Below are 27,624 nucleotides of genomic sequence, written 5' to 3'. Positions count from 1 at the left end.
TATACGAGTGTGATGATCCCGAATTAAATAATACTGAACATATATTATCGAGGATAGGAATCTGATCTGTGACCACTTTGTTACTAGCTTCAGCTTCTCCCTGGGTCAAGGCAAAGACTCTTGCTGGAACCATCTTGTTGTCCCTTTTCTCTTCTTGCTTGAGCTGTGGACATTCCCTCTTCTGATGACCTTCCTGGCCATAATTGTAACATCCTTCAGTGTTTGCACGACACTCCCCAGGATGTTTCTTTTGGCATTTGGAGCACTGCGGGTTATCTACATAACTCAACCTATTGTTTCCATTACTAGTTCGTGCTCTTTTGTCATTGTAGAACTGCTTACTATCAAGATGCCTTCTCTTCTAGCCATTATTGTTGCTATGCTGATGGTTGCTGTTGTGGTTGCAACCATTCTGAGGTTGATTTTGCTGCTTAGGTTCAGGCTTGTTGGCCACCTCCTTACTAACATTCGCCTAGAGCCTCTCTACCTCTATAGCCATTTCTAAAGCATCGGTGTAAAAAAGTGGTTCCAAGATTTGCTAGCTTGAATCCTTGCTCAATTATAGGTCTGAGCCCCTAACGAACTTGGTGACCCTCAAAAAGTCAACTGGGACCAACTCTGGTCCAAACTTGGCTAGTCGGTCGAACTGTCGAGCATACTCTACTACCATCAGATTGCCCTTCTTGAGACTGGAGAATTCTTCCACCCTTGTGGCGATGGCTGCCGAGTTATAGTACTTCTTGTGAAAGAGCTCCACAAATCTAGTCCATGTCATGGTGGCAACATCGTGAGTCTGCTGTACTAAATCCCACCAGATTCTAGCATCCTACTTCAAAAGAGACAAAATGAAGGATATGCGATCTGTGTTGCCGAGGTTCATGTGTGCTAGGATTGGCTCTACATTCCTGAGCCATTCTTCTGCCTCGAAGGGGTTGGTTGTCCCTTCAAAGTTTGGAGTGTGTTGCTTACGAAATGGCTCATAGACTGGCTCTATGTACTGAGCTGGGTAAGGCACATAGTTTTCCATTGGCCATCCCCTATACGGTCCTACTTGTTGGGGTGCTTGAGCTGCTTACTGAGGCTGTGGTTGCGGCTAAGGTTGAGTCTGAGGTTGAGTCTATTGTCATTGTTGCTGCAGTAGCTCTTCCACTTATTGTCATAGCTGGACAATTTCAGCAATGTTGTCAACTGGAGGCGGTGGTGCACTTCTATTAGCAGAAGCATTGGTAGCACGTGTTCCCCTTCTTCGAACTAGAGAGTCTTCGTTAGTCTTGTTGGCGGCACTGGAGGCATTTCCAGGTGTGCGTGCAGAGCTTCTGAGCGACATCTTCAGCAAAGTTCTAACAGTCGAGAAAAACATGTTAGAACTTACCCTATTAGGTTCTATGGCAAAACTTAGTCTAAGCAAACATAACTCGAACCGATTAGTTGTGATTTCTTCTGAAGAATTATGTAAGCCTTCTTTATAATTAGGGTGTGTTTCTATACTTAGAAAAATAAGTCTTCTTTATTATTTTCTAAGTCTGTGTCTAATCATCCTATATGAATTAATTCTCAGGCTCAAAACACGTCATTGTTCCAAAGTTAACCATATTGAGGGAGGGCTGCGATCAGTAAAATCGTTCCCACTACTATGGCCCCCTAAACTCTCAATATAGAACCCGATCCATTGACTTGTATCAACCCTTACTGAACTTGGTCATTATTTATTGAATTTATTATTTATTATGATTGTAAAAAAATCAAACTCATACATGTCATTCAAAAATAACAATTATATTCATTTGGAAAAATGTTTTCACTAGGTACAATCATAAATGAAAAAAAATAAACTAAACTAAAAATAATAACTAGGGTAAATCTAAAAGTCATGATCTTCTACGTCTAACCCTTCATCTAACATATCATCATCTATTTCTTCATAATCATCATTATCTTGAGCCTCAAAATTACCTCGAGGAAGATTCATGAAGAATCTATGCTTTTGTTCATTAGTGAATTGAAATTCCAACTTAGAGGTCAACCTAAGTATGAGAAAATAATATCTCATGGCTACCAGTAAATCGCCATCATCATCTATAGTCTCCCATATTTCTTCTAATGTTGAAATTGCAGAAGGAAAATCTTTAAAAAGCCTAATTACTAGGACATATCGTTCCGTAGCTCTCATCATAATTTGCTTAGTAGTCTGAAGGTGAACTATCTTCTTGTGGAATAAGATCAGTCTCTGAGTTATTCTTTCTAACACTCCTACTGTATTCCTTTGCTCTCTAATCCTTTTTTAATGCCTTAATGGCTTAGATATCCTGATAGGTCAAGGCTCCATCCATTCTTAACTAAAAACATAAGGGCTAAAACGTTAGCTAAATAAACATAATAACCATAACATAAACACTTACATTGGCAGTTAGATTCGGAGCTTGTGCGTGTGTATCAAGGAGAACTTCATGCATACGACTTGTGGCTCTTATACCAAGTGTAATGCCTCGACTAATTCTAGACCTCGAACCATTAAAAACTACTAGACATAGCTACTATTTTGGAACACATGCATAAGGAATAACATAACTTTATTTAAAAACCCAAAATAGTATACGAATTACAAAATAAGGTATGGGATTCCATTGTTTACATAAAACATAAACTTTAAATTGTTTAAAATACTAAGTGCAAAAATACATAAAAACATAAATTAAAAGACTTAAAAACAACGTCATCCTCGATCTTCCAGAAATCCATTCAATCCATCTATCCTCAATACACATGCTAATCTGCCACAAATCCAACCCGCTTTCCAAGTTCATTTTCCTGCACCATCTAAAAAGAAAGGAATGAGCCTAATGTCGAGCAAGGAAAATCTACTAAAAACATATATGTCATAAATCTACTATAAAATATATGACTATAAAAACGTATATCATATATGTTGACTACGATTTTGGCCAACTGCGAGTAGACGCAAAAACGACAATAAACCTTGAACAGAAAATAAATAACACAAGTAATTTTATAGTGGTTAGCCCCAATTTGTTGGCCATACCCTAATCCACTTGGAGTTTTGATATATGTATCCCACACTTAAGATCAGATGAACCTGAGCCAACTGAGTTTCTTAAGTGTAAGTAGAAAAATACAGAGTTTCTCTCTCTAGAGAATACAAGCTTTCTCTCTCTAAGCTCTCTCAGAAAATGCCCAAAGTAACAGTCCCAAAGTCTCAAAATTAGAAATTCTCCAAGTCTCCAAAAGATCAAATCCCCGCCAAATGATGCCATGAGCCATTTATTTAAAGGCTCATGGATCGTACATGAGAAATATCCCGTTTTGAGAAGGTCCTTGGTTGTTTCAACCAACTTTAATAAATAAATATTAAACAAATTTAAATTACAACAATATAGCTATTACTTCGGGATATTTGAGAGATTCCCGCGGTAGTTACAAGTGATTCAGGTTGAAGTTGTTACTGAGGTTTTACTGAAGAGTCACTAGACAGTTAACTCCTGACATTCTGATCTGTCGATCGACCAAATCCATTCTCCAAAGTGACTGGTTGGCCAAGACACCTCACCGGTCAGCCAAAGCACACCACCGGTCGGGCATGGCACACCAGTGGTTAGGCATGACACACCACCGGTCGGGCATGTCAAATCACACCACTAGTCGGGCATGGCACACCACTGGTCGGGCATGGCACACCACTGGTCGGGCATGGAAAATCACACCACTGGTCGAGCATGGAACACTACCGGTCAGGCATGGCACCCCACTGGTCAGCTAAATTTACATCCTAACTAGTAATATCATAGCTCTGTTGGTCAACTCCCAACCTTTTCACTTCTTTAGTCAACGCATTTATTGAATATTAATGTGTCATTTACTGACCATGCATTACCACTTGTCTCATCCGATTGCCATGTCATCGAACGAAATTTTGGGGATAACATTTGCCCACCAAGTTTATTATATGATTTTCTCATATGATAAACTTTTCTTCTAACTCTTTGCAAGGATCCACAGTAAATTTAATAATTATTGTGTCTTAAAATTCAAAAAATGACCTTCTATATTCTCCCACTTTTTTCAAGCAAACCCATGATTGAACTTTTTAGTCCATGAAAATGGTAGTTAGTAGTTTGCCATCATCCATCGCACTTTCATGTTCATGGATTTGTATGAACTTTGAAGTTTTCTCGAAAATTTTTATAACCCTTGAAGTTCCCTTCTTGATCTTATTTGCACAGTCCAAGATTGAGAAAATATGTTCATACATCAAGCTATGCTCCATACCATTTAGTCCATCAAACTTGTTTCTTTTACCATTCCTAACCGATCTGATTCGTTTTGGCCCTCAGAACACTTGTGCCTAAGAATCCAAATGGCTCCTCGGTACCCAGCTAGGCCCTCGGGTGATTTGCCTCCTCGGGTCCCTAGCCGCTTGGACTTTGTTAGCAGATCAGGTCTTCTCAGCTGCCTTGGTTCTTCGGAAACCACAAAGCTGTGTGGCCTATGCACCCCGCCAACCACTCGGTTGTCTTGACTTCCTCGAAAATGCTTAACTAGTCGGATGTATCCTTAGTTGATCAGCCATCTCCTTGGCCCGTCGAAACTTCTACAAGCTGCTTGGATACCTCCTAGCCACTCGAGTAATTTGGTTACTCGGACAGTATTAGCTGCTGGAACACAAGCCTACATGATCCTCGGACACGCTCAGCTTCTCGAACATGCTCCCATCTCCTCGGACACGCACCCCTACTCGGACATGCCCCAGCTCCTCGGACATGCTCCCATCTCCTCGAATACCACCCCAGCTGCTCGGACACCACCCCAGCCGCTCGGACATCACCCAACCGCTCGGACACCACCCCAGCTGCTCGAACACCACATGGCATTCGAAACAATTTAATTTTTTTTCTTTACGAATCGCTCAAAATTGTTATTAATTCCCAAAATATGTCTTTATCTTGGGTATGTTGAGTTCTCTTCTCAAAGAAATTTTTTCACTATGTAGTGAATATTTTTGCTTTGTACTCATTTTCTTTTTGGTTTACTCCAGGGACTCATCACTGTTAGTCATGCTCCACGCCTATCAATCGACTATAAGGATCTGGTCAAGATCTTGAATGATCAATTGGTGGAAGCCCAGGCAAAGATTGAAAGTCTGACTAAGTCTGAGAAAGATCTCCAAGAAAAGACTGAGCAGGCTGAGAAAACAATTGCTGACTGAGATAGATCATTGAAGGAGTTTGTTGATGAGAACAACAAGCAAGTCCAGGCCAATAAGACATTGACCGACCATCTGAATAAGAAGATTCAAGAGAACTGAAGAGCTGAAATAGGAGAAGGAACCTGATGTGGCTCGTTATGAAGATATCTGCTTCAACTGCTTCTATCAGATTGGGAAGTTAAACAAGCCTCTCAATCTCGAATTTCTCTCTAAAGAAGCCAAGGCCGAAGAACTCGCCAAATGCGAAGCCAAGGCCACAGAGGAGGCAGCTCTTCCAGCTAACACTGTGCCTGCCTCTCCTGCTCTACCACTCCGACCAGAGGAGGTCCTGGATATCGACGATGGTGTTGACCAGCCAGGGACTAGTTTACTCGACCAGCAGACACTCTTAGCCAACTTAAGAGCTTCCTATCCAACAACAGAGTTTCCTACTCGACTAGTGATACATGCTCAGCCGACCAGGGAAGTTGTATTTACTCTCCCGACCAGGAAAACTTTGTACCTGACCAGCTAAACTTTGTACTTGGCCAGTAGTTTACTCTTTTTTCTTATACTTTTGTGAAGACAATTGCTGCTTAGCAGCTTTGATATTTTTCTCGTACAACTGAGTTGTTGGCATTTATACTTTACCTTTCTTTGCTAACTTTAAACATTCTAAGTCTTTTTATACTTAAAACATTATATGTTTTTTGTGAATAGTAAAGTCACTCTGATGTATGCCTTATATTTTCGCATGAGTACTTAGTTTTCTAACTTAGAAATTCTAGACATTTCATAAGTCCCTACTAAGTATACTTTCTCATACTCTTATTGCTCTAACATTTTATGAGCATAATGTTTATTGTCACACGAATATTTGCTTCTAACTTGAAATTTTGAAAAGTTCCAAGTTACTTAAGCTTTGTCAAAGAAGTTAGCTTAATGGCCTTTTTTGACTTCGAAAATTTACAAGTCAGCCTAAAAACAAATATCTTAACTCGTGCTCTTATTGCCTGTGTTAAATTATATACCAGTATACCCCAAGTGCCCCCTAAGTGAACGAGGGTTGAACGATCCTTGACTTGCTACTTGACCGAATCTGTTCGAGCAGTTAATTACTCATGAAACACGTAGAATAAAATATTCAAGCAGTTGAACACTGCTTGAACGTACTGAGCAGTTGAACAGTGTCAAATTTTACCAACCAGTTGAACATTGTTCGAAAAATTAGCACACATGCATTTTTGTAGCAAGAATCTACCACGTTGCGCGTAGTCTCTTTTAATACTTGTAAATTAAAAAAGGACAAAACGTCTCTAGTAACGAGTCTTAAACAACAAAAATTGTGCAAAAATAAATGACTATCCAGCAAATAACAAACTCATAAACAAAACTTACATAACAAGTTAAACAACTTGAAATTAAGCTACCACTCTGAAAGCGGTATTTAGTGATAATATATCCTTGGATGCTCTCCATTCCAGTGGTTCGTGATCAGGCTCTATTCAGCCAATAAAGTTTGTTGTAAGTGCTAGGGGGCAAGACTTTCTTGATCTGATAAAGTGTTTCCCAATTTGGTCCTAGTACTCCAGTTGTTGGGTCTATGATGAACACCTTTCTCAAGACCAAATCTCCAACCTGGAACTTTCGATCTTTCACCCTAGAATTGTAGCAAGATAAATTATATACCAGCATACTTATGTGCTCCCAAGTGATAGATGGTTAATTACTCATGAAACACATTGAGTATATTGAGAATTTCTAAGCAGTTAAACACTCCCCAATTATTGTCAGTTTGTCCGATTAGGTGAATACTGACTAGTTGAACACTACTCGGTTTTTGCTGACTAGTTTACAAATTTTCAAATTCATTGACCAGTTGAACACTATGCAGTTTATCAACTAGTTGAAAACTGCTTGATTTGACTGACCAGTTGATTTTTGCTAGAATATACTGACCAATTGAACATGGTTCAAGTATACCGAGTAGTTGAACACTGTTCAAGAATATCGAAAGGGTTGTCATTCTTGTGGTTGATGTTCTTCAACCTAGTAAGTCACTTAGCCAATCTTTGCATTGTAGCTGCTAGTGCGTCAAGTTGGGCTTCAATGACCAGTGCAACTGATGATGCTCCAAGATTTTGACCTCTCGGTCAAGCATTTCCATCTGGTGCACTGTCATCAAGTATTTCTACTAGATCGGTAGGGCAGTTCAGATCTTACCCTTCGACCGGGATGGTCCTCCTCTTGTTGTCGATAACGTCTCTTAGATCCTTCCGGGATGCATGTCCTCCTAACCGGTCAAACCCCGTGCTCTTAAAGTTTTCAGAAGGCTTACTACGCGGGACCTGCTCTCTCCCACTATGCTGGTGTCCGGATGTAGTGGCGGCTTTTCGGTACGTCCCGGGCGGTCTTTTACTCCATGTTGGTCATTGCCCTTTTTTTCTTTTATTTTGACCAGTCAGTCTGTTGACTGTCACCCTCTTCTCGACCATGTCCATCTTTGTAGCTAGGATTTTTTTATCTCGAGAAGCTTTGGTTTAGTTGTTTCTAGGTGGAATGTGCTTACTGTCCGACCAGTAATTCTCTGATCGAGAGGTTTCTGACTGATGACTTCTGGAAGGGGTTTTAGAGTTCTCCCTTTGTGTTAATGTAGTTTTAAAGCAGACTCCGTCATTTGCCCGACCAGTCTAATTTCTTTGACTCCAGTAAGGTCCCCAAGACTCCGTCCTTCCAGCATGGGACTTCTGACTAGCGTTGTACTTTCGTGCTCCCTGGACAGCTGCTTGAGCATTGGCTTGGGCCAATGGGGTAGCCGCTTCTAGAGCAAGTTCTGCTTCATAACGTTTCTGGTTGAGTTCCTCCTGTCGTTGTCTAATCTCTTTGCTTCTGGCCTCCATATTGCGCCTTTGATGTTATAATGCAGGTCTCTGCCTGACCATCTCTTCAGGGAAAGACTCTTGCCAGGCGTTAAATTGCATCATCTCCTCCTGGAAAACCCCCATTGCCTCCTAGAGTTCTTCGACCTCTGAAGTTATCTCCTCGAGAAAGACCCTGGGCTCAGTGTTAGGGTTCTCAGGTGCAGGACCTTCTGGTTTAACAACTTCTTTTGCAGTTGACAAACTGGGCTTCTTGGGCACCATATTGGTAGGATAGTAGTGTGTTTCTTCTATTCAGGCTCTCAATGAAAGCACCAAAAATGTTGACCACAATTTTGGCCAACTGTGAGTAGACACAAAAACGACAATAAACCTTGAATAGAAAATAAATAACACAAGTAATTTCATAGTGGTTCAGCCCCAATTTGTTGGTAATAGCCTAATCCACTTGGAGTTGTGATATATGTATCCCACACTTAAGATCAGATGAAACTGAGTCAACTGAGTTTCTTAAGTGTAAGTGGAAAAATACAAAGTTTCTCTCTCTAGAGAATACAAGCTTTCTCTCTCTAATCTCTCTCAGAAAATGCCCCAAGAATGCCCCAAGTAACAGTCCCAAAGTCTCAAAATTAGAGAGTCTCCAAGTCTCCAAAAGATCAAATGCCCCCTAAATGATGCCATGGGCCATTCATTTAAAGGCTCATGGATCGTACATGAGAAATATCCCGTTTTGACGGGGTCCTGGGTTGAATCAACCAACATTAATTAAGAAATAATAAAAAAAAAAATTACAACAATATAGCTACTACTTCGGGATATTTGAGAGATTCCTGCGGTAGTTATGAGTGATTCGAGTTGAATTTGGTACTAAGGTTTTACTGAAGAGTCACTAGATGGTTAACTCCTGAGATTCTAATCCATCGATCGACCAAATCCATTCGCCGATGTGACTGGTTGGCCAAGACACCTCACCGGTCGACCAAAGCACACCACTGGTCGGGCGTGGAACACCATCTGTCAGCTAAATTTACTTCCTGACCAGTAATATCACAACTCTGCAAGTCAACTCCCAACCTTTTCACTTTCTTAGTCAACACATTTATTGACTATTAATATGTCATTTACTGACCATGCATTTTTACTTGTCCCATCTGATTTCCATGTCATCGAACAAAATTTTGGGGATAACAATATAGGACTACAATATTAATGGTCATTAACTCGTTAACGTGGTATGTGATAAAACCATCTATGTCCTCAGTCTACTAATCAAGGTAGGTTATATCACAACTATAGTATATGATAACCCATCTATGTCCTCTATCTACTAATCATGGTAGGGTAAATCATAACTCTAAACCACGAAAATGATAAATATTCTTGGGGCTTGCTATCTAAGCAAGTCATATGCCCAAGCGACTACAAAACATATATCATATCACATATCATATCATAGCATAAAACATATCATAACATAAACATATAAACACATATAATCTAACCAATTTTCCTTACCAAAAACCAGGATATGGAGACAAGAACGGTATTTGAAATACTCCTAAAATCAACAGTAAGCCATGAGTTTCTAAAGAAAAAGGAGATGAAAAAGACAACTAAACCATCAAAGTGAAAACTTATTGAAAACCTTAAGATCAAAGAACTTAAACACCTAACCAAGAATCATAACAAAGGGTTAGGATCTGAATGAAAACAAAAGAATACTAAAGAACTATGAAGAATTGAACTTAAGGAAAAGAATACCTTGGATGAACTATGACTTTGATCTACACCTCGATACTGAAATAACACTCTATCTTACTTCCCAAGTGTTTAAAAAAGCTTAGATTGGGAAAAAATGTAACCCAAAACCCAAGTGTTTCTCTCTATAGTAATCTTAGCAGCTTGGAGGCTATGAACAAAGCTCAAATGATGAGTGAAATGGCTGAGTACTAGGTCCTGTTTATAGAGTTCAAGGAGTGAAACTAACCCCTGTTAAGATTTGAATTTTGTTCAACAGCTACCTAGAACTTGCTCAAAATCGTTCATGAGCAAGTCCAAGTGGTTAAGGCTGTTTTTAAATTTAAATCCTCAAGTTTCAAAAATTGCTTCCATAGGCGCTATATCGCCTACCATGGGCAATATATCTCCTGGACCTTTACCCCAAGCCTTCGTGCTTTCATTCGAGCAAAGTCGACGTGTTTTTCGTACCTCCCGTACGCGATATATCGCCCCTATAGTTGCGATATATCTTCCCCTATAGTTGCGATATATCGGCATACATTGATATATCAAACACGTATTTGCACTTTTTCAGTATATTTTGAATTGATTAAATAGCTTGGATTGAGTAAACATGTGATCCTAACCGCTGCTGGAAGGTTCTGGAGCTTCTAGATCTTTCTTTTAATTAAACTATTCATAAAAAATACTTAATTCCTTAACAAACATGCTTGTGACAAATGTCACGCTCTTAATAATTCTATCTAAACCTTAGGTTATAATAAACAATATTTATAGGACCAGCAATATTAATCAAACCTTATGTTATAATTAATATTCTTAAACTATAGGCTAAACTTATAAAATCCATAACTGTTGCTATGAGTTTCCAACTAACTCCCGGTTTGAACCAAAATCCACGGAAACTAGCATACTACAAGCTACTACTAGTTACTGCTACTACTATCTAGCTACGTAAAATTCTGAGACACTACACTATGTCTTCCTTAGAGTTTCACCATGGAAAGGGATGAGAAGATTTGGTGTAACACCATGGTTACCCCAGAACAGTTACAGTGACCGGTGAACCGGAAATTTGACCCGAGTCCTTTTGTTAAAAACATGTTCTAAGTGTTATTAACAGGCTAAGGTAGAAAAGTCAATAAAAAGGAAATGATATATTTTATTAAATATATAAACTATTCATGAACTCATCAAAACATTTACAAGTTGTTTGTAACACAAAGTGGTCACTACTGCTTCATATTTACAAACCCGCCGACCTAAGCGGAAAAATTAGGGTGAACCCCCTAGTTCCTCTGAGAACTCCTTGGCCATGGTGGTCAAGCGGCCGCATATGTACACATCACCACCTAAGCTCTCCACTCAAGGCTGGGTGAGCTTTTCTTTCCCTTTACCTGCACCACATAGCACCCATGAGCCAAAGCCCAGCAAGAAAACACAATATTGTACACAAACATTATCAAATGATTATCATTATAATCACACAGAGCTTATAGCTCTTAAACAGATGAGTGAATATCACTTGAGGTTCTAGAAAACCATACTGAGTGACTGACAAACAAGTCACTAACTTAACCAGAAGAGTGGCTACTGGGTAAGCCACTAGCCTTAAACAGATGAGAGACTGATGGGTAAGTCTCTAACTTAACAGATGAGTGACTGATGAGTAAGTCACACAAGCGCTTATAGTATTCATCGAACTTGAGGTCGGTCCGTCATTAATGCTCTTTGAGTCATCCAATGCAGTTATCGATTAGATCTAATCTTTATTGGCTTGCATTGAACAAGCTAAGGCCGTCCTGACTTATGAGTCAGCACTATGTGACTAGTGCCCAGTACCACTGTCGAACCTGACTAATGAGTCACAGCTTCACAGTTGATACTGACACCTTTGCCAAATCTGACTAATAAGCATGTACCATGCATAAGTGAGCAAGATTTGATAAGCATTAAATAATCAATCCATGTCCACATTTAAGCAATCAACATGCCTCATGAACAACCATGCATGTCACATTTGGGGTGTAGTTTTCTTACCTTTGGTTCAAGCGAGAATATAATAAGAACGACCCTTGAGAACGATCAACCTTTTTTTTCTTTAACGGTCACCTGGTCATAAACAATTATGGGATTCCATAAATAAATTGAGTAATAAAATGTTTCCGGACCAAGACCTAGCGTCCGGGACATCGAATCCAACTAAACCGGGTAGTAGGATCGATCCCGAGGCCTAAGGTTTGCATCCCTAGGTCAAAAACACATTTTTGGCCAAAATGACTTTCAAGCGCCGCATCCCTTCCCCAAAACAGAAACAATCCCCTCACGCCTCTCCCTCAAGCGCCGCGACCCTTCCCCAAGCGCCGCAGCCCTTCGGCCCCAGTTCAGCCAATACCCTAGTTTTTCTTCCCTTGTGTTTTTCCTTGGAACCAACCTTTCAAACCAAGCTCAAACACCACTCAAACCTCCAATACAACCCCTAGACTTGATCTATAACACTCCCTCATCAAAACCCAAGTTAAATCCCAACCAAAACTTCCATCAATTCCAACTATCCACAACCAAAATCATAAGCTAAAAACTTAAGCCAAAACAGAGCATACATGGAAACTAATGGCTAGAAACTTACCTCAAATTCAGGTTGTGATGCTCTTCAATGGTAGACCACTCTCCCAAACTCCCAAGGCCTACTTCTCAAGCTAGAATCATCAACAAGAGCTCAAAAATCACAAAGAGGATGAAGGAGAAGGAAGGTACGGGTAAGTTCTTCATCACACTTTGTTTTCTCTTCTGTTTCACAGCCAAAGGTAGTTTATATCTATCCTAGGGGTAAAAAGACCATTATACCCCTAGGTCAATTAAGGATTTCTAAAGGCTCCCAAGGGCAAAATTGTCCTTTCCAACCTATCTCGTTAATCATAATTAACGCTCTCCAATTCGCGCTATTTTTCAATAATCTCAAACACCAATAATTTATATCTCATTACCCTTTAATTCCCGGTAATGCTCTAATCATTAAAATCACCCCGAGACTCATCCTGGGCCTCGAACTTAAACCTGTTATGACTAGACCGATAGTTTGTACTCAAGATCGTCTCATGCCGAATAGCTCGAACAAATCCACATTATAATGTGGCCTTATCAATTAATCACAAACATGCACCCAAAATACACAATTACGCCCTCAATGGGCCAAATTACCAAAATGCCCCTATTATGAAATGTGGACCCACATGCATGCATTTAACATCATATTATAATATAATTCACATATACATGCATATATTCATTTAATGGCATAACTAAACAAGTATGGCCCTCCCGGCCTACTAATCCCGCCATTAAACCATATCGGAGAATTCGGGGCATTACATTTGGGAAGAAGGGCAAGTTGAGCATTAGATTTGTAGGTCCATTTGGGATCTTGGAGAGGATTGGTTAGGTGGCCAATAGGTTGGCCTTACCTCCAACATTGTCGGTCGTGCATAAAGTATTCCACATTTTAGCTCTTCAAAAGTATATGTCAAATGTGACTCATGTATTGAGTTACGAGGATTTGGAGCTTGAGGCAGATCTCCCCTACGAGGAACGGCCAGTCCATATACTAGACAGAAAGGACAAGGACCTGAGAAATAAACTATACCTTTGGTCAAGGTATTATGGAGGAACAGAGAGGTCAAGGAAGCAACCTGGGAGCTGGAGTTAGATATGCAAAGTCAGTATCCCGAGCTGTTCAGGTAAAATTTTGAGGATGAAATTTCTGTAAGGATGGGATAGTTGTAATGTCCTAAATTCCCTAATGTGGGTTAGTGCCTGGATTAGGCAGCCAGGAGGGCCATGATTGATTTAATGCGTTATTATATGATTATATGCATATTTATGTGCATTGTATTATTATATGGCTGTTTATGTATATTTACATGCATGTATGTAGTATATGGGTGAGATCACATTACTATGTGATTATGTTTGAGCTATTCGGCATAAGACGATCCTAGGAGGCAACTTAACGGTTTGGTCATAATGGGGTTAATTACCAGGCTCAGGGTGAGCCTAGGGGTAATTTGGTGCTTAGTCTATTGCCGCGATTAAGCGGGTAATGGGATATGATTTTGTAATTATTTGAGGATATTGGGACTGATGGGAATTGGAGGACGTCAATTATGATTAACGGGGAAGGTGAAAATGACGAAATCGCCCTTGGGTGGCTTTGAGGGATTAGGATGGCCTTAGGGGCATTTTTGTCATTTAGGCTTATAAATATACTCAGCCAAGGAAAAATGTGGAAGGAACAACAAAAAACAGGGGCCTTATTCTTGTCTCTCTCGATCATACTCTCTCTCTCGCGTTGATTTTTGAAGCTTTAAGTTTAGGAGAATTAAAGCTATTTGGGATAGGTTCTTGATTGAGCAAAGCTTAGGGATAATTCTGTGTTTGAGGTAAGGATTCTAAGCTTGATAGTTTGATCTTGGAATTGGGTAATTGGTTGTGTTTTCATTGTTATGAAGCTTGGGTATTACTGTTAGATTGGTGATAATGTTGTGTTGAGGTTTGGTTTTGATATAGGGATTGTTAGGTAGTATTTTTGGCTAAGTTTGAATTGAGGAAAATGCAGGGGGGTTGGGTTTGCGGGATCAAGTCACGACCGAGTTCTAGGGTGCTGCGACTTGAGTGAACCCCAGAGCCTTCACTGGGCTCTGTCTGGAAGGTGCGCCGCGTCCCTCAAGGGCAAGTCGCGGCCCGCCCTTAGCACCCAGACAAGGGGCCTGTATGTTTGGGAGGTGCGCTGTGACCCTTGGGGGCAGGTCACGGCCTGGCTGTTCTTTTTGAGCCAGGCTTAGTTTTACTTAGTTTTAAGCACAGGTTTTCAAACCTTAAGGCTTGAGATCAAATCTACTACCTGTTTTAGAAGCATTCGGGGTCCCGGGAGCTAGGACTTGGTCCGGGAATCTTTTATTACTCATTTTGTTGATGGGATTTCATATTGGTTATGATTAGGTGATCGCTAAGGGTTTAAGGTTGGGATCATTCTCAAGGGTTGTTCTTAACTTATTTTACGCTCAAGTCTGAGGTAAGAAAATTGCACCCATTATGTTGAAGCATGTTGAGTGCTCTATATTTGGATATCTGTTGCATTATGAATGCTTGATTGCATTGTTTATTTGAGCAACGCACTAACTTATTAGTCAAAAACAACAATGGTGTTAAGTGCTGGTCATGAAGCTCTTACTTATCAGTCAGGATTGGCAATAGTAACGAGTGTTCGTCGTATGGAATTTACTTATGAGTCAAGAGCCACAATAGTGCATTGAACGTTGGTCGATATGATTAGATCTAATCAACAAGAGCATTATATGCTCGTCCAACCTATTGGTCAAAGAAAACTAAACTGCTTGGCTGGTCTATGGCTAGTTACTCAGAGCCAGGTTTCAAAAGGCTTAGGTGATTTGATGGTTACATGGCTTAGGGCGCAGGACCCCAGAATGTCTTATTAGTCATCTATTTAGGGCGTAGGAGCCTAGGATGTCTTATTAGTCATCTATTCAGGGAGCAGGACCCCAGAATGATTTAATAGTCATTAATTTAGGGCGCAGGACCCCAGAATGACTTAGAAGTCATCATCTGATTAGGGCTGAAAGCCCCATAATGATCATTTATTAATACTTGTATACATGCAGTAATAAGCTTTCTTGCTAAGCCTTGTCTCAGAGGTGCTATGTTGTGCAAGTAAAGGGAAAGAAAAGCTTACCCAGCCTTGAGTGGAGAGCTTAGGTGGCGATGTGTACATATGCAGTCGCTTGACCACCACGGCCAAGGTGTTTCTCAGGGGAACTAGGGTTTAAACCCATTTTTGCCGCTTAGGTCGGCGGATTGTAACTTTTGAATTGTAATGACCATTTTTTATTGTAAATAACTTTGTAAACACTTCTATGGGATCCCATGTACAGTCAAACATTTTAAATCAAATATATTCATTCCTTTTAATCGAAATTTTAACCCTAGCCCATTAATAATACTTAGATGCACTTTTATGGCCTAATGACTAGTTTAGTGAGTTAAGCATTATTTAAAGTACACAATGTGACGGTCTTGGCTAACTGGGGCGTTTCAGTGGGTATAGTCAGTAGTTGTCAATCTATTATGGATTGAGTCTTTGAATAATTATAAGGAGTTAGTTTTGAGTATCTTAAACATAATAGAGATTATATGTACGTGCATTTAGGCAGAGTCCTAAAATCCCAATGGATGATCTGATATTAAATCTTCAAAGATTGATATCAGAATCAGATTCCATAACTATGGAGGAAACACATTAATCTAGAAATGTGTTAGAGATTTTAATATTATATGGTTCACCACAAAAGCCAATATATAATAGCTACGAGCAGTTAAATAGGATATTTGATCTAGTTAAGTTCTATGACATTCTAGAAAGGCTTTCAGACTAGAATAAACAGCTAGTATCTCATTGCGAAAGTAATTGAGATACAACTATTCTAGAAGAACTAGGAATCATGAGAGGGTAAAACACATGAAATGAAGTATCATTTTACATAATTGAGGTAATAATCTTGAAGATAACTTCAAAATAGTTTCCTACAAAACTGTTACAAAGACTTTGTTAGACAAAATCGATCAGGAGGATATGATTGACATATGAAAAGAGATGCCTTAATTTTCTTTAGGGAAAGTGAGAAATTGTTGAGAATAGTGCCCTTAAAGCAATTGTAGTTGACAAATATTTTAAATGAAATAAATAATTGAATTGAATTATTATATATATAGACTATGTATAATATTATATGATAATATTAAGTGAATATTAGAAAATTCCAAAGTTTATTTATGTGGTCTTAATCTCATATTGGTATGGGAGGATCGAGATTAAGATAATAAACTTAAATAGTTCGCAGTAAAAGAAAGTTATGGAATCTTTAGATTAAGTACTGCTAGTACGGTCCACTAGTATTATGAATACATGTGACCTAGATCCGGGTTACTAGTGTAGTAGGACACTTTAATGGAGGTACTTTGGATGCTGAGAGTATGTAGAACTGGACCAGATGTGATTTGTTAATACTTGTTTAAACACCATTTCATTGTATTAATCAAACACATCAAACGATGATCATATACACGATAATCTTAATCTTGAGGTTACTATGAACTCCTATATATGTAATCTAATCCTTTGATTCATGCATTAAGGTTTGTCAGAATGATCAGGCTAAGAACAATTGTTTTGGGGACTCAATGATGTATATGGCTAGGGACATAGTTTAACAAATATGAAATCTATACCTTCTTATAGATTGAATAATGGTTCCCTATTCGGTTGAATTTTGGAACTAAAAAGGTTATGAGCGCTCACGTCGCAAACTTGTTGTGACATAACCTTCACTAGCAAAGTCAACGGTACTCTAGGAACACGATATAGCTAAAAGGGTAAAGCAGTCATTTTATTTCCTTTTAATTATGAACCATTAATAGAGGATTAACGTTGTATGTAATGATTATATCAATGGACACTTTATTCTTAATAAAGTACTTAGTAAATATATGTCTATAATTATTGAGAGTTCAATCTCATATTTTTCGTGGAGTAATCATGAGATTGATAAATATGATTATTTACTCAAAGAGCTTTGATTAATAATGTAATTTTTATTGGAGCTTTGTATTATAGGTCTATAGGTTTCTGAGTGGCTATATCAAACATCATATCAAGGTAAGAGTTGATACAAGGGTATAACTATAATTTTGGAATTTGAAAAGAATTTTATTCTTCGGGTCAAGTATACAATTATATGATAATTGATGTTGAATAATTAATTTGGAATTAATTATTAAATTTCAAAAATATATTTATTAATTTAAAAATATAAAATATAAAATTTCATATATACAAATAAATTAATTAATTTTTGAAATTTAATAATTTTATTTGAGTGGGAGAAATTAAAATTGGTAAGTCAAAAAATAGTTTTTGATTTATTTAATTTTGAAAGATGGTGATAATGATGATCATCAATTTGAATTTAGAATTTAGAATTTAAATTTTGAAATATGGTTGTCATTTTTTCCTTAAAAAGATAAATACTTTATTTTGTGGGATATTTATTTAGTTAAATAATTAAATAAATGAAAGTGAACCTAGACCAATCATCAATGAAAGTAATAAAATATATACTTCCTCCCCTAGTCAACATTCCATTAAGTTCACATAAATCACTATGTATCAAATCTAACAACTTAGAGTTTCTTTAAACACTAGGAAAATGTTTCTTTACCATTTTGGATTTAACACATAATTCACATTTTTGATGCTCAACATTATCACAATCAATTAATCTACATTTGATAGCCCTTTTAATTGTGTTAAATCCTATATGTGCAAGTCTAACATGCCACAAAGCAATAGAATTTGAGTCAAGCATATAACAAGAAGAAGAAGAAACTTTATTGTTCACATGGTCAATAGAAGTACAAAGTTTGAACATGCCATCACAAGCATATCCCTTTCCCACAAAAACATTGTCTTTAGATAAAATAACTTGCCAGAATCTATCACAGCCTTGATTCCCAGTTTTCCAAGTAAATTTCCACTCACAAGGTTTCTACTCATTTCTGGTACATACAAAAAATTGGTGAGTAGAACCTTCTTTCCAAATGTGAAGAACAAGTCACTAGTTCCCTTTCCTTCAACCTTGGACCTTTTCACATTGCCCATTTGGATTTCATGCCCTTCCTTTAAAGATTCAAAAGTCTTGAATAAAGATCTATCATAGGTTACATGAATGGTGGCACAAGTATCATACCACCACCCACTCACCTTTCCATGTATGGCATTAACCTCACTTAGTGTTGCACTAGTTCCTCTTGGGTTGAGTTGACTTTTGCCTCATTGTTATGGTTCCTCTTGAACCTACAATCACTAGCAAAGTGGCCATTCTTTCCACACACAAAGCAAGGTCCCTTGGAACTCTTGAATTGTCCCTCGCTCTTCTTGGGCCCCAAGGGTTTTTGGCCCTTGCCCTTGTTCTTGCAATTTCCTTTGCCCTTATCAGGAGGATTTTCCAAAACATTGGCCTTAAGTTCCATATATTGAGTAATGAGGAATTTCTTTGTACCTTCCTCTTCCACTTTGTACTTCTTTTCCAAGGCCTCCCAAATCTCCTTGGCGGTCTTGGTGTTGGTGTAGAGATCATAGATCCTATCTGATGGAGCATTGAGGATGTGACCCCTACAAATCAATTCATCTTCTTCACACTTCTTCCTTTCTTTGACAAGTTTTTGAGTATCATCTTCCTTGGGCTCTTCCAAGGCTTTTAGGTCTTTGTCCAAGACATAGAAAACCTTCAAAATTGTGAGCAAGAATCTAATTTTGTCTTGCCAACGAACAAAGTTAGTCCCATCAAATCTATCTAATCTAACAAAGTCTTGAGTTATGAATCTCAATGCCAAAAGGAATTAGATTCTTCCATGATATACTATCTCAGATTATAGAGTATTAGAATGTTAGAGGAGAGTGAGATAACACCACCACAAAAATTAGAATCTACACAAAATTTGGATTGATAGACACTTAAAAAAAAATTAAGAAATAACATGCAAACCCAAGTAGAACAATGGTGTTCTTCAAGTTTTGATGAAGCTTCAAACCCTAGGCAAATTCACTGCTTTGAACATCCTTTGAGCAAATCCTTGAGCAAACCAAACACAAACCAAGGCTTATACACATTGTAGAACATTGTCTTAATACTCTATTTCCTAGCCACCATTGATGGTTGAGACCTTCTCTTAAGGAAATGGGGATTGAGATTGAACAAGCCTTCAACTCTCTAAGTTAAGCACTTTCTAGGAGAGTTCTTGGACAAAACTAGAGATTCTTATATCTAGAGAGAGAGATTGGAGAGAGTGATCAAGTCTGTCAAATCATTGTTTTTGACTCTTATATATAGTAGGCACCGTCATTAAGTCCAACCAATAGGATTAGACTTGTAAAACACATAATCTGGAGCATTTACGTAAGTACATGTTATACAGCAGGTAACGTATCGCCACGCCCTCTGACGTTGGACACATCCAATGATCCCAAAAATGCTCCAAATGCCACCAAACCTTTTGGGAACCCTTAGATACTTTTATGTATCACTTTGGACCCAAATTTTCATTTTATTCGTGACTACAATTTGAAACTCAAATTTACATCTTCACTGTGTGAATTCCACTAAGTGTTTATACCTTGCTTGTATTTTAATGCTTACCATTTGTATTTAACCAATCATAACACATAACACATCAAATCCATATAAAAACTTGAAGTAACCACACTAAATTAAGATAAAACAGACATAAATGAGTGCATAAAATAAGCACTCATCATGTATCACTATCAAAAATCTATATTCCAATTCCTCAAGTTGCTTGAAGCTTCACCATGATGGAATTTATAATTTAGTATTTAGTATTATTCTGGTTAGATAATTGCCTAGGAAATAGAATTTATTAATTTTAAATAAATAAATTAGTTAGTATTGTTGGGTTTTATGCCCTTATAAAACCATGATGGACATGTAACGCAATTTTATATTGTCAATGAAAGATGTAGAAATTATTTAGTTTGACAACCATATTGCTTCCTTGTTTTATTACATGATTAATGAAATAACATAAACATTTATAAAATCATGAACATATAAATAGTTACAATTATAGTGACTAGGTCACAGTTGATTATGATTGTAATTATATGTTCAAAAGAACGAATCCTAAAATTAAGTCAGTGCATTGGATTTTCACTTATCTGGTAGTCTACGATATGATCTACTTACACATTCAGGGTGTGATGTCTTATCCAAGACATTGACCATGTAGATAAGATCGAATGTATATGGGTACATTGGACTAGGATCGATATTGATTATCGATAGATAAATAAGTATCGTTGTTATTGAACCTAATCAATGTCACAATGTTGACCATAGGCCAAGTTGATCTTAATTATGAGTGATAATATTTTTCTAATTATATTATTTAAATCTTTTGACTTGTTCGTTACCATCTTACCCTATAGTCTAAGCCATATTTACATTTTGGAGATTTAGTAGTGTAATTGAGTGGGATTATTAATCATAGATATGAAATCTATAACTTTTGTATGAGAGGAGGAAAGATGACTTCCTTAATAGCTTAGTCAAAAAAGGGTAAATGATTGAGCGCTCATATCTGTGATTAAGTTCACGGATTTATCATTTCAAGTGACTTAGTGGGAGTTAAGGATAAAATATGAATGATGGGTAAAACGGTAATTTGCACCTGACTCGTTAGTAAGTATTCGATAAAGGATTGATTGACTGTAATGGTTAAAACAGTGGATAACATATTTTTGGTTTGAAAAATACGTTCTATGAATTCAAGAGTTCAATTCCGATTCTATAGTGGAGTCGTGAGGAATTAATAAATTGTGAGATAATGTATTTAATAAATAAACTGACGAAAATTTATTGTAGCTAGTATTCATGGATCCATGGTCCCTGCATCATCTTTGAGTAAATCATCAAGAATGTCTCAATTAAATGATATAATTATCAATTAGGATTTTTAAAGTTGATTAGGTCAATTTTGGAAAATCTTACATAGATATGAGATTTAGATAATAAAAGAGAATCATTGGGAAAATTTATTAATATTGATAAATTGGTGTCAATATAAATAAATAATATTAAATCAAGTTTCAAATTATAATTATTTAGTTTGAATAAGGATTTAATTAATTAATTAAAAGATAAATAAATTAAAAACTTTTGATTTTAGGCCTAATTGGGATTTAAATTCAAAACAAAGAGATTGGGCCCAAGTCCATTTGTTGCAGCCCAAGGCTTTTATTTATTTTTTAATTAATTTAAAATTAAATTTAAATTAAGCCCATTAAGTTGCCTATATAAGGAATATGATATCTAGGATTTTCATACATCATTCTTAGTTGATTCATTGGGTAAGTGAAAACCTAGATAGCTAATCCTTTCTTGGCCACTCTTTCTTGTCTTTTTTTTCTAGATCTCTATCTCATGTGTTGAGAACCAGCCCACACTAGTTCTAGGTTGATCAAAGGATTGGTGAGGAAGACTCTATTACTGATCTAGTTCAATCTCTTGATAATACTCTGCAGAAAGAAATGATGGGTTAGAGAGATTGAAGGAATTATTTGTTCCAGTTCCTCTGCGTATTCGTAAGTTTCTACATTTTTGTGTTTATATTAATTTACGAATCTGATCTTCATTTGTATGTCATGTTATTCTACGTTTCTATTATGTTTTTGGAACAATAATAGGAAGCATGCATCTAGATTTACATTTCAAGATCCTACAATTGGCCTCAGAGCCTAGGTTGCCTAGATCTAGATATTTTGAATGCATGATTATGTTTATGAACTTTGACATGTTTAGAAATTTCGATGGTTGCATGTTCTAGAACCATGTGTTAGGTTTTATGTATTTTTGCCTAAAAATTTGATTGTTTTGGTGTTTTTTAATTTTTATGTGTGTTTTATTAATTGTATAAAACCCCTAAAAATTATTAGAAACAAGTTTGGAATGATTTTTGGCACAAAAAGTTAATTTTTTGCATTTTGGGGTGAAAAAGCATGTTTGGCACACGTTGGGCATGCTCTAGGCACGCATGCACGTGCGCACGCTGATACACGCAGTGTGTGCACGTGGTGGTGAATTTTTTTTTAATTTTTTTGAAACTATAAATTTTGAAAATTGATATATTTTTTTAAAAACTAACATTTAAAAAAAAAAATCCAATTATTTATGGTTGATAAATAAATTATTATTTTTTAGTTTCTTTATTTTGTATAATATTTTCTAAACTTAACAATCAAGTTTAAATTTAATTAATTAATTGAATTTTTTTGATAAATTCTTGCATTTAACTAATTATTTTTAAATATATAAATGCATAATTATTCTTGGTTAGTTAGGATTTTTTTTTGTTGGAAAAATTGTTTATTTTGCAAATAAATGTCATAAAGAAATAATATGCCATATAGATTGATATGCTAGGTCCATCTGATTGTTAACATGTCATGCATCATTATTAATATATTCTTGCATTTGGGCTTTAAATATAAGTATAATGAAGACCCAATTTTGTTTGTAAAAAAAATAGGAAAACTCAAATAAAACTTTCATAAAATGTTAGGTTTTATTTGAGCCCAATTCAACATGTAAAGTTTAAATTCCTCTTGTTGACGGTGAGAACTCGTCAACCAAGTTAAGTTAGAAAAATAGAAACGTAGAGATTATCAAAAGAAAAACCTTAAAGATCTAATTGGAAACTCAAAGAACACTTGCAGAAGAAAAATGGTGAATTGAATTTGTATTTCTTATGGTGTGATGCTACAGTATTTTTTCCAACCCCCTTCCAAGTGGAAGTGGGATTTCTTTTATAGTGGGCGCTAATGGCCCCTGATACATTGTGGTCCAGGGGACCAAATGGTACATGAGTACACTAGCAGGAGAGTGGTTTCAGGGGTAGTGGTGTCGGCTCCAGTACATGATGAGGGCTGGTGGGAGCACCTCCACTTTGGTACTTGACTGTACCTCCACTACTCGCCCAGTACGGGTGTCAGAAGGAGTGGCACCAGACATAGTGGTGCAGGTGACTGTGGTGTCGACCCTGACACATGGTCACCAACGTATAGGTAGTGCCTTTTCCATTGGTTCTAACTTGTACCACCAATACCTGTCTAGTACGGACCCTAGAATCACGTCCTTGTGCTTACCCTGGTCATACAACCCGCTTCCATACATGTGCTTCGTAGTTGTAGGTCTCTCTCGTGTGTTCGAGATATGCCCTTTCTCCAACCCCTTTTCATTTTGTGAAATATAAGTGCACTTACAGCTTTGAGTATGCTAAGCAGGGGGAGTTATACCCCGCTGGTGACACCTTCCTAAGAGAGTAAATAAGGACCTCATCAGCGGGGCCTATGTTTATGTTCGAGTAGGGACACAGCTGAGGCGAGGCGAGGCCTCACAAGATGGCCTCGCGGATGCTGGAGCATGGGCGCGCATGGGTGAGGCGAGTCCTCACGGACGGCCTCGCAAGATGGCCTTGCAGAGGGGCCTCCCGGATGGTGGAGCATGGGAGCGCATGGGCGAGGCGAGGCCTCATGGATGGCCTCGCAGAGGGGCCTCGCGAATGGTGGAGCATGGGCGCGCATGGGCGAGTCGAGTCCTCATGGACGCCCTCGCAAGATGGCCTCGAGGAGGGGCCTCACAGACGGTGGAGAATGGGTGCGCATGGGCGAGGCAAGGCCTCATGGACGCCCTAGTAAGATGGCCTCGCGGAGGGGCCTCGCAGACGCTAGAGCATGGGCGCGCATGGGCGAGGGGAGGCCTCATGGACGCCCTCGCAAGATGTCCTCGCGGAGGGCCTCACGGACGGTGGAGCATGGGCGCGCATGGGCGAGGCGAGGCCTCTTGGACGCCCTCGCAAGATGGCCTCGTGGAAGGGCCTCGCGGATGGTGGAGCATAGGCGGGCATGGGTGAGGCGAGGCCTCATGGATGCCCTATCAAGACGGCCTCGCGGATGGTGGAGCATGGGCGTGCATGGGTGAGGCGAGGCCTCATGGACGACCTTGCGAGATGGCCTTGCGGAGGGGCTTCGCGGATGACCTCGTAGATGCTGCAGATGGGAGGCGCGCCGAGGTGAGGCGATGCCTCGCGGATGCTGAGTGCGCCTGTAACGACCCAAATTCAGTGTTTAGGCTTAAGGGCCTGGGGAAGTGTGCCTGGAGGGCATGATGGGATTTTGTGTGTGACTTTAATGAGCTTAATGCATGATTACGATTTATTGCACGTTATGTGATTAGTTAATTAATTGAGATGCACGACTATGTGAATTAGTATGCATGTAGACCTGATTGTCTTAGAATGAGCATGATTGTAATCTGGCCATGTTTGGGCATATCTGTGATAATTGTACTATGTGAATGGTGCCATGTGAGTGCGATGTTTTTATCAGGATGCACGCATCGAGACGGTCCTAGTGAGCCATTTAGTCTAAAAGTCACAACGGGATGTTGTACCCGGCTCAGGTAAAGCCTAGGGGTACTTTGGTAATCTTATAAGTTGAGTTGAGAATGAGTGGTTGGTTATTGGTTATTGGGTAACTTGGGTAACCATTTGTAACTGTGGTAGGTAACAAGTTTTAAGATGGAAAGTGATAGAATTGAAATAGAAGTGTAAAGACTTAAGTGCCCTTGAAGGTTTAGTTAGGAAGGATTATTAAGAAGGGGTAAAATGGTCTTTTGGCAAGGGTAATAGACAAAAGGCAGCTGGGATATAGAGGGGCACGGTTTGGAGTATTGGGCATTTGAGTGTCTTGATAAAATTAGAAGAGAAGGAAAAGAAGAGGAGAGAAAGGCTAGGGCAAGCAAGAAGAAGAAGAAGAAGAGAAGGAGAAGTGGGAGTCTAGGAGGGGATCAAGGACTTGTGTGGATTCTTCATTTGAGGTAAAGGTTTTATACATATCTAAGTATGGATTTTTGTTTTGATTTAAGGAATTTAAATGCCTAAGCTAAACATTGTGGGGTTTTGGGGTTAGTTGCTGAAATTTGAAATCATAGGAGTGGATCTTGGGTGTGTTGATGTTTTGAATTGATTCTAGTGTTTATAGGGTGTTAGATTGTTCATGTAAAGTTTGGAATTGAGTTTTGTGGTTGAGATATGTGTTTGGGATGGTTTAAGGTGAGGATTAGAGAGTAAAATGGTGGGTTTTTCTGGGTTCGAAGGGTCGAGCCGCGGCATGGTTCTTTGTGAGCCGCGGCCCTTCGAAGAAGTGGTATGCTGATGGAGAAGGGCGGGCCGCGGCATGGCCCAAGCAATGCCGCGGCCCTTACCTGTTTTTGGGCCTTTGAGGGTTCTGTTTGGGGGCCATGCCGCGGCATGGGTGGCCTATGCCGCGGCGCTTAAGGGATTTTAGGATTTTAGGATTTTAGGCTTGGGAATTTAACCTAGGGTGCTCGGGGTTGAGCCTTTTACCATGTTTGGTGAATTTCAACGTTCCGAGTACTAGAACTTGGCTTGGAAGCTCATTTAAGGTTGTTAAAAGTGTCTTTTGTGTGTTGTGACTAGGATTTTGGGAGAGGCTCGTGCTTGTGGACCGTGCTCGTGACCGTGGTACTTTGGAAAGCACGGGATACAGGTAAGAAAACCGTAACACCCGAGTTTAGGGCATGGCCCCACTGTGTGATTGTAGGGCGTGGCCCCGGATTGTATTACGTGCAAATGCTTAAACTTAAATGAACCATGATGTGTGTGAATGTTTATTTGGAATGTACTATATGTGTTATTATGATGAAACGAGCGGCAGAGGCCGGGTACGGCATAGGCCGGGGCGGCCGTGGGCCGAAAGTAACACAGCACATGGGATGCTTATATTCAGGGTGGGACCCAAGGGATACATGAGTTATCCTCGCGGTGAGAACCGAAACTCCAGGCTTTGGTAAGGCCTTGGGAGCGGCATGGCCGTACTTGTTTATTATGGTGGTTTTCCTATGTATCAGTGAATTATTGCCAGCTATTTACTTTGCATATGTTATGTGTTATTTGGGTTTTCTTGCTGGGCTTCGGCTCACAGGTGCTCCGTGTGGCAGGTAAAAGCAAGGAGTCAGTCAACCGGCCATGAGTATGGAGAGCCTGCCCGACTGCTTTGGTTGGGGGCATTTTGTATATGGCTGTATTTAACCATTCTTTTGATAGCTGATCAAGTGTAAATCTATTTTGAGTTGTAAATATTTTGTAAACCTTATTTTGGGATCCCAGATGTTTTATAATTAACGTTTTTAATGAAACTAAACATTTTCAAAGAGTACAGCCTTAAACTCTGGTTTATTCACACTTTTGGTTTTAGAAACCACTTGAGTCAATTAAATGCACAATTTCTGTTTTAAACTCACTTAGTAACGGCTCTAAGGTAGTAGGGCGTTACAGCGCCAAGGTGTGGTGAGACATTGGTCTCGTGAGACGGCTGTGGGATGCCAACGGGGGTCCGAGGTGCAGTGGTCATTTGGAGCAGGGTCATTTTGAGCATCCACACCTCTCTAGCGGGTGGTTCCACTTGTGAAGCCCATTTGATTTGTATTACTAAATTGGGCCCTAATCAATTGAATAACAATAAATAAAACAAATGTTAAAATTCCTTTCTTTTTGGGCTTTGTATCTAAGTGCCTTAGTAGTGGGTCTGACATATTGAACGCAGCTCTCCATCATGCAAGCTAGAATTGTTAAGGCCCATTTAACTAAATTGGACTTAATTGTATTAGGTTAATCATTTTAGTTGGACCTAATAATTGATTAGAAACAATTAATTCTAAAATTTTTGATTAATTTTCAATGGGTAATTTTAGAATTAATGGGAAAATTATAAACTATAGTTTATTTATTATTTTAATAATTTGGAAAATCTAAGTTGTTTTATTGATTATTTTAATAATTTGGCAAACCTAAACCGAAGTTGGTTTATTGATTATTTTAATAATTTGGAAAACCTAAACCTAAGTTGGTTTATTGATTATTTTAATAATTTGGCAAACCTAAGTTGATAATTTTCAAAAAAATAAAATACTAATAGATTTAATAATGAGTTTTAAAATTTGAATTCGATCTCCACCGTTGATTTAACAAGGTTAGAGTTCAGTGAAGCCTCATGACGCTTTGATTTAGTATCCCTACGGAAGGTGTTCACTAGACTTCTTAACGTTGTTAAATTTCTTAGGATAGATGGACCTTCTA

Source organism: Humulus lupulus, chromosome 1, assembly GCF_963169125.1.
Source record: "Humulus lupulus chromosome 1, drHumLupu1.1, whole genome shotgun sequence".
NCBI classification, from domain to species: Eukaryota; Viridiplantae; Streptophyta; class Magnoliopsida; order Rosales; family Cannabaceae; genus Humulus; species Humulus lupulus.
This window is presented reverse-complemented; position numbering follows the sequence as displayed.